The sequence below is a fragment of the Macaca thibetana genome, chromosome 5 (assembly GCF_024542745.1).
Source record: "Macaca thibetana thibetana isolate TM-01 chromosome 5, ASM2454274v1, whole genome shotgun sequence".
Lineage (NCBI taxonomy): Eukaryota > Metazoa > Chordata > Mammalia > Primates > Cercopithecidae > Macaca > Macaca thibetana.
The window spans coordinates 135,726,154-135,735,097 of NC_065582.1; the positions used below are offsets into that span (position 1 = coordinate 135,726,154).

Below are 8,944 nucleotides of genomic sequence, written 5' to 3' on the forward strand. Positions count from 1 at the left end.
AGCCTTTTGGAGTAGACGGAAAGGTTGGGTAATAGGCTGTGCAGGGTTTGAAGGCTCATGGAGAGGGCCTTTAGTGGCTTGGCATAACAGTTTGGCAAGTAGAGCAAAGGAGGGAACCCAGAGCTTAAAATATCCTGCTAGTCCTAGAAAAGAGAGAATTTCTTACTTAGTTTGTGGAGGCGGGAGGGACTGGAGGAGGGATATGCGGTCAGTTGTTAGCCCTCGGGTTAGCGGGGTAAGGACTAGGCCTAGATAGGTGAATGAGGGGGTGCATATTTGTGCTTTCTTAGGGGAGACCTGATACCCCTGTTCTGCCAAGAAGTTTCAAAGAGTATGGGCGTTGCAGTCTCTTTGAGAGGGGTGACACAGGAGCAGATCATTAACACATTGAAGGAGAGTGGATGGTTTCAGGGATAAGGTACAGATGTTACAAGCAAGGGCCTGTCTGAAAAGGTGGGGGATGTCTCTGAAACCTTGAGGTAGTACGCACCAGGTGAGCTGACATGAAATGTGGGTGTCGGGGTTTTCCCACGTAAAGCCAAAGAGGTTTTGGGAATCAGAGTGTAAAGGCACTGTGGGAAAAAAAAAAAAAGCATCCTTTAGGTTTAGGACAGAAAAATGGGTGGTATTAGAGGGAATTGTGGAAAGTGAAGTATATGGGTTAGGAACTACTGGACATACTGGGAGTACAGCTTGGTTAATGAGCCTGAGGTCCTGGACTAAGTGATTAAGTTCCATCTGGCTTTATTAACAGGTAGAACTGGTGTGTTAAAAGGGGGATTTGTTGGGCGGAGTAGATGACCAGCGAGGTGGTGAGAAATGACAGGCTTTAGGTCTATGAGAGCTGCTTGGGGATAGGATACTGCTTCTGTGATAGGAACTGGGTGGGCTGTTTAAGGGTAACGTGGACGGGGGTGTGGTGTTCTGTGACTGAGGGTGTGGAAGTATCCCAAAAAGCAGAGTTAACTACGGATGGGGGATAAGAACAGGTTGCATGTTTTAAGGTGGGAGGTTGGAGGAGTAGAAGAAAGTTAGACGCCCTGGAGGGGTCTAGGTTAATGTGTTGGGTACAATGGGGAACATGGAGGTGGAGAATAGTGTGAAGTTTTGAAAGGATATCTCTGCCTAGGAGCAGAGTTGGGCATGAGGGCAGGACTAAGAAAGAGTGAGTGAAGGAAAAGGTGTTCAGGGAGCAGAAAAATGAAGCAGGGGACTCGGGGTTTGGAGACGTCTCCATCAATTCCCACAACAGAGACTTGGGAGGACTGGGTGGGTCCTGAAAAATTAGGTAAAGCAGAGTAGGTTGCCCGGTATTAATTAAAAAAACATACTGGCCTACCTGCCACCATCAGAGTTACCCTTGGCTTGGATGAAGCGATGGTAGTTGTCGGGGCGTCTGTTCCAGGGCACCGTCAGTCTTCAGCGGCAGGGTAGGAGGTTCTGGCTGGCTCAGGAAGGGATGGCGGCGGTCCTTGCGGGAGCTGCTCACAGTCCAACTTCCAGTGGGGTCCAATGCAGAGGGGGCATGGCTTGGTGGTCTTATTTGGGTTTGGGCATTGTCTGGTCAAGTGGCCTTCATTGCCACACTTGAAACAGGTGCCAGGTGGAGGTGGATTGCTAGGAGGCTTCTGTGTGGAGCTGTGGCCCTGTGGGCCTGCACGGTCTCTAATGGCAGAGGCAAGCATTTGGAGCTCTGCCTGTTTTTGCCTTTTACTTTCCTCATCACGATTGTTAAAGACTTTGAAGGCTAAATTAAGGAGGTCTTATTGTGGGATTTGAGGGCTGTCGTCAAGCTTCTGAAGCTTGCACCAAATATCGGGGTGGATTGGGAGATGAGCTGAAGGTTTAAAATAGTGGTTCCTTCTGGGTTGGTTGGGTCTAGGTTGGTGTATTTTCTCATGGCTTCAGTTAAATGAGAGAGAAAAAGGGCTGGGTTTTTGTCAGGACCTTGGGTGATTTCTGAAAGTTTTTCATAGTTTACCACTTTATGGGCACCCTTTTTGAGTCCTGCAAGGAGACACAATCATGTGGTCTTGATGGCAGCATCCAGAGGCCCCCGTCTTGATAATCCCAGTGGGGGTCCTGGTTGGGGACCGCTTTTGCGCCAGTAGGCTGGGCAGGAGCTTGGTGATGAATTGTATCAGCATGTGCCTGAGCTAGGGTCCAGATATGGTCCCAGTCTTCTGGGGTGAGGGTGGAACAGAGGATAATGTAGAGGTCATGCCAGGTTAGTTCATAAGACTGGTTAAGGTACTGAAACTCCCGAATATAAGAGGCAGGGTCTTCTGAAAATGAACCGAGTCTTTTGTTAATTTGAGAGAGAGCAGTGAGAAGGGAACATGAACTCTAACAATACCTTCAGTTCCTGCTACTTCCTGAAGGGGGCACTCTAACACAGGCGCTGAAGTAAGAATGGGGCATGGACCAAAGATGGCGCCTGAGCGAGTGTGGGCAGGAGCAAAGGAAGAACCTAGAAGTGGTTCCGGCTGAGGGTTTGAAGGGGGAAGGGGAATTAACAGGCAGTGGAGGATAGATAGGGGTGTAAGCTGGCGGAATGGGTTTACAAGCTCCAGGAGAGGGTGGTGGGGGAGGAGAATGGGTCCAGGCAATACTAGAATTGTCCTTAATGACGTGATAGTGTAGGAAAAGAAGTGGATACAGCTGACTGGGAAGATGGGTGGGAAGATGGCAGCTGGGAGGATGGAGGCTGGGAAAATTGCGGCTGGGAGGATGGCGGCTGAGAAGATAATAAGGAGGCTCGGGGGGTTAAAGAAGATGGTTGAGAGGAAGAGTTAGGGCCTAGGAGAGGTGGACAGCAGTCAGCGGGATTGAATAAGGGAAAAAGAGGAAGGGTCAGGAAGAGAAAGGCGATCAGGGCAGCGAGAATGGAGGAGAAGGCTTTGAACAGGTAAGCAATAATTGCAGAGGTGGGGCTGTGATCTGAATGCAAAAAGGCCTGGACATAAGGAATTTCTCCCCATTTCTCCAGACGTTGGCAATAATTGCTTAAGTCAGTTAAAACTGTAAACTCGAATGTTCCATGTGGGCCATTTGGACCCATTATTTAATTCATATTGTGGCCAGACTGAATTGCAAAAAAAGACAAGGCGCTTAGGGCGAATATCTTGCCTGAGGCTTAAGGTTTGCTGGCGGTGGAGGAGGGGGTGTTTTTTTGTTTTGTTTTTAATGAGGCAGCCTACAGTGTTGTTTTTTGGAATGTAGGACCGGGAGTTTCCCATAACTGAGGGTAGGCTCCGGAGAACAGGGAAAAGTAGACCATCCTGAACTGCTAGTGGGAGACAATAAAAGGAGCAATCGTCACCGCTGCCTTTTTCGTTCTGGAACAGGATCAAATGGCTTAGAGGCGTCCCCCTAAGATCAAATGATCAGCGAGTGCCTGGCACACGCTCGGAACCTTCTTGGACCAACATTGGATTTTCGGATCGGAGAAACCAAGAGAAGCTGTGCAGATTTTCCCCTGTAAACCAAACCGGGCTCCCAGGGAAACTTACCAGTAGGCGAGATTAGTGATGGATGTGCATGCACAGAGAGGCGACTGGAGGCTGAGGAGCTTCCTTTGTCTGGATACTGTGGCCTGCTTTCTGAGGTGGAGGGGTAGGTCCGCGGGGGACTCAGACCTGAGCCCCTCTCGGTTTGGGCACCAGATGTAAGGTTATTGTATCGGTCTGAACCCTGAGAGTGTGCCTACAGACAACCTGAGGCGGTGTGGAGCAACATGCTGTTTTAGTGAGCACCTGGGTACAGGCAGGCTCAGGCCTAAAATGGCGTTAGCTGGCCAGTTTCAATCTTAATCACATTGTTGACAAATAGACCACTTTCCAATTTAGGACAGCACTACTTGCAGCTCTCCACCGTATGACCTGTTACTGCAAATAAGGCTTCTGCAGTGATGATCAAAACTTGGGGAAAGGGTTGCCTGAGCTGAAAGAGAAAACTAAAATGTATTTTGGAATCTCCTTTTGAGTCCACTGTGAACTGTTTCTTTGTTGTGGGAAATCATGTGAATGGACCCTTTAATTGCACAAATGTAGAGGAAGCACTTATCCTTCATTTTCAGGAGGAAACTGAAAGAAAAGATTGGAGATGTTTTGGACATAAGTCGGGGGCAGTGCCATTTAAATAATTGTGTATAGTTAAATGATTATTGTGCCCTGGGACTCATTTACTTCTGTGTTGAAAGATGTTTTTGACTTTATTTACACCTGGTGAGTGTGGTACAGCAAAGGAGAGCTTCCCTTGGGAAGATAGGTGTGAGCTTACTCAATAATTGCTTTAGTCTGGACAACATAGTAAGACTCTGTCTCTGCAAATTATTTATTTATTATTTTATTTTATTTTATTTTATTTATTTTATTTTTGAGACAGAGTCTCACTCTGTTGCCCAGGCTGCAGTGCAGTGGGGCCATCTCTGCTCACTACACCCTCCTCCTCCCAGGTTCAAGCAATTCTCCTGCCTCAGCCTCCCACGTAGCTGAGATTACAGGTGACTGCCACCACGCCTGGCTAATTTTTGTAGTTTTTAGTAGAGATGAGGTTTCACCATGTTGGCCAGGCTGGTCACAAACTCCTGACCTCAAGTGATCTGCCCGCTTTGGCCTCCGAAAGTGCTGGGATTACAAGCATGAGCCACCATACCCAGCCTATTTTTGTATGTTTAGTAGAGATGGAGTTTCATCATGTTGGCCATCATTGGCCAGGGTGGTTTCGAACTCCTGACATCGGGTGATCCGCCCACCTCAGCCTCCCAAAGTGTTGAGATTACAGGAGTGAGCCACCACGCCCAGCTTACAAATTATTTTAAAAATAGCCAGGCATGGTGGCACACACCTGTAGTCCCAGCTATTCAGGAGGCTGAGGCAGGAGGATTGCTTGAGCCCAGGAGGTTGAGGCTGCAGTGAGCCATGATCTTGCTACTGCACTCCAGCCTGTGTGACACAGCGAGACCCAGTTGGAAAAAAAAAAAGAATTGCTTGCTGAAGATCAGCGATTTTGTCGCAGAGTCTTTACCCTCGACCAGGAGAGCAGTAAGGAGGGATGAGACTGGGCTTGGCATAACCCAACCTATGCTGGATTGTTGATAACTTACACATGACTGAGTAAATCACAATACACTGATGCTTGCTTTAGAAATGACAGCTGTAACAGCAGAGTGGAAAAGAGTTTGAAAGATGCAGAAATGGATTCGTTCTAGGTTACTTTGTATTTATAGGCCTTTCTTCACCAGGCACAGGGTCATTTTATTCATTAAACTCCTAAGATTCATCATCATATCTGGGATATATATAATATATTATGCCGTCCACATTTACCTATGGAATAAATGGACTTTTTCATTAGGAGATTACTAATAAAGTCATTATATAAAGTATGGAGTAAGATATCCCCAGATTGCCAGAATTTGAAAATAAGAATATTCTTTGAGAATGAGAATAATGTATATATTTATTTATTGCCTATCATTTCCCCCCTCAATTACTTATTCTGAATCAAGGGGATGAATGAAACTATGCATAATGTCATTTGTAGCAATCAATCCCATCACAAAAAAACTGGTAAATGTGGTCCTGAAGAGATCTGAGGAACACCCATGAAGCTGACTTGAGTAGATTTCCCAGATAAATGACTGAAAATATGACTAATATGAAAGGAATTGGTGATCTCACTGGGTATTGTAATCTGTTTAAGGAAGGAAGACAGGGAGTCCAGGTGAATCAGGAACAAAGGGAGACACCAGAGAGCCCCACCTGGACTGTGTGCAGGTCACCTGGCCAGCAGAGGCACTGCATGTTGGTCACTCATCCTTTAGCCACAAAACAGTGGCCTCATATCAGGCTTTTCCTGGCCTGGATAAAAAAGCCATCAACAGTATACTGCTCTCTCACTCTCATTTCTTCTTCTGATGAGTTTGGACTTCCTTCCCTTTGACACAGTGAAGGAGGAGGCATTATATTTCAAAGATGTTCTAGTTACTAGAAAAATACATACAGCACTGTACATGGCATTCTGACTTATAAAGTCTCCTGTGAATTTGATTATTATGAACTGACCACAAGATTTTTGATGAAATCATGGTTTTGATCTTAAAATTAAGAACCATGGCCGGGCGTGGTGGCTCACACCTGTAATCCCAGCACTTTGGGAGGCCGAGGCAGGTGGATCACCTGAGGTCAGGAGTTTGAGACCAGCCTGACCAACATGGTGAAACCTGGTGTCTACTAAAAATACAAAAATTAGCTGGGCATGGTGGCAGGTACCTGTAATCCTAGCTACTCAGGAGGCTGAAGCAGCAGAATTGCTTGAGCCCAGGAGGCAGAGGTTGCAGTGAGCCGAGATTGCACCATTGTACTCCAGCCTGGGCCAGAAGAGCAAAATTCTGTCTGGGAAAAAAAAAAAAAAAAAAAAGCCACTTCATGTATATCAAAGGGAGATAATCACACTTAAGTAGTGCTGTGCCTCTGGTTTTGACGTTCTGTCTCACTATAACAACACAGGACTCCTGCAGAAGGAACCTGTCTCATCAGGATAGCTCATTACTAGGCAATCTTGCAGGATCTCTACAAGAGATGTGTACATTTGCATGGCCTTGGCTGTAGGAATGCTGGGGAGACTGGGTCACAGTATTATCCAGGTCTCTTGGTATTATCTAGGTAGGAGAGGAGCTAGTAAGAAACTGCCCCAGCTGGGCACGGTGGCTCACGCATGTAATCTCAGCACTTTAGGAGGCTGAGGCAGGTGGATCACAAGGTCAAAAGATTGAGACCATCCTGGCCAACGTGGTGAAACCCTGTTTCTACTAAAAATACAAAAATTAGCTGGGTGTGGTGGCACGAGCCTGTAATCCCTGCTACTTGGGAGACTGAGGCAGGAGAATCACTTGAACCTGGGAGGCAGAGGTTGCAGTGAGCCGAGATCACACCACTGCACTCCAGACTGGCGACAGAGCGAGACTCTGTCTCAAAAATAAATAAATAAATAAATAAATAAAAATAAAAAAGAAATTGCCCAGGCTCGTGGCTCATGTCTAAAATCCAGCACTTGGGGAAGCTGAGGCAGGAGGATCACCTGAGGCCAGGAGTTTGAGACCATCCTGGGCAACATGATGAAACCCTGTCCCTACTGAAAATACAAAATTAGCTGGGCATGGTGGTGCGCACCTGTAGTCCCAGCTACTCAGGTGGATGAGGCCTGAGAATAACTTGAACCTAGGAGGTGGAGGTTGCAATGAGCCAAGATTGCATCACTGCACTCCAGCCTGGGCAAAAGAGTAAGACTCTGCCTAAAATTAAAAAGAAAAGAAAAGAAAAGAAAAAGGAACTGCCCCTCAGCAGCACTTTCATAAAGTGTGTTAGTGTTCTCCAGAGAACAGAACCAATACAATAAAGACAGAGGGAATTTGTTGGAGGACTTGGTTCACGTAATTATGGAGGCTGAGAAGTCCCACAACAGGCAGTTGCAAGGAGATCCTGGGATGCTGGTAGTGTGGCTCAGTCCAAGTCTGACAGCCTCAGAACCAGGAAAGCTGATGTGTAATTCTCAGTTTGAGGCCAAAGACCTGAACACATGCAGGGTTGCTGGTCTAAGTCTGAAGTTGCAAGGTCAGAGAGTCCGGAGTTCTTATTTCCAAGGGCAAGAGGAGAAAAGTGTCCCTGCTTCAGGAGGGGAAAAAGAAAATCCTGCTTCTCTTCTTTTTTGTGCTATGTGGGCCCCCAGCCAAATGCTTATATTGAGGGTGGATCTTTCCCACTCAGTCCACCAACTCACACGCCCATTCCCTCACAGACATGCCTGGAAGTAATGCTTTACCAATTATCTATTTCTTAATTCAGTCAAGTTGACATCTAAAATTAATCATCAGAAGTCAATCCCCAGCCAGCCACAGTGGCTGATGCCTGTAATCCCAGCACTTTGGGAGGTCGAGGTGGGTGGATTGCTTGAGGTCAGGAGTTCAAGACCAGCCTGGCCAAAATGGTGAAAACCCATCTCTACTAAAAACACAAAATTCTCATGGTATGGTGGCACGTGCCTGTAATCCCAGCTACTCAGAAGACTGAGGCAGGAGAATTGCTTGAACCCTGGAGGCAGAGGTTGCAGTGAGCCGAGATTATGCCATTGCACTCCAGGCTGGGTGACACAGAGAGATTCCGTCTCAAAAAATAAAAAAAAAAGTTTACCCCTTGTCAGCTTGGCACCCACATGTATCTCCTTAAAACATACTTAATTTCCAAGTAAAGACAATAACAAGGTAAATAATTTTGATTAACATGATAAAACTGTATTGTATACAACAAAAAGTGCATGAATCTCTTCCCTAGAAAAGGGAATAAAGTCCCTGGTTGATGTTTACTCTTTTCCTGGTATCCTATAACTTAAATACTATGATGTAAAATTAGCAATACTGAAATACTGACTCAAAGTCAATATATATATATATATATATATTTTTTTTTTTTTTTGAGACGGAGTCTTGCTCTGTCGCCCAGGCTGGAGTGCAGTGGCCGGATCTCGGCTCACTGCAAGCTCCGCCTCCCGGGTTCACGCCATTCTCCTGCCTCAGCCTCCCGAGTAGCTGGGACTACAGGCGCCCGCCACCTCGCCCGGCTAGTTTTTTGTATTTTTTAGTAGAGACGGGGTTTCACCGTGTTAGCCACCGCGCCCGGCCCAAGTCAATATATTTTATAAGATGAATAAGGAACAAAAACAGGTCATCTGCTTAATATGTGTATATACACAGAAACATATACTTTTTTAAGCTTATTTATTTTTTATTTTAAGATAGGATCTCACTTTGTTGCCCAGGCTGCAGAGCAGTGGCAAAATCACAGCTCACTGCAGTCTCGATCTCCTGGGCTTAATCAGTCCTCCCACCTCAGCCTCCTGAGTAGCTGGGATTACACACATGCACCACCACACCCAGCTAATTTTT

The 8,944-nt window shown here is 46.3% G+C and overlaps 1 pseudogene; it reads right to left on the reverse strand.

Annotated features, from left to right (window-relative positions):
• Positions 1 to 1,354: 1,354 nt before the first annotated feature.
• On the reverse strand, positions 1,355 to 5,111 carry LOC126954450 (transcription factor NF-E4-like; annotated as a pseudogene).
• Positions 5,112 to 8,944: the final 3,833 nt, after the last annotated feature.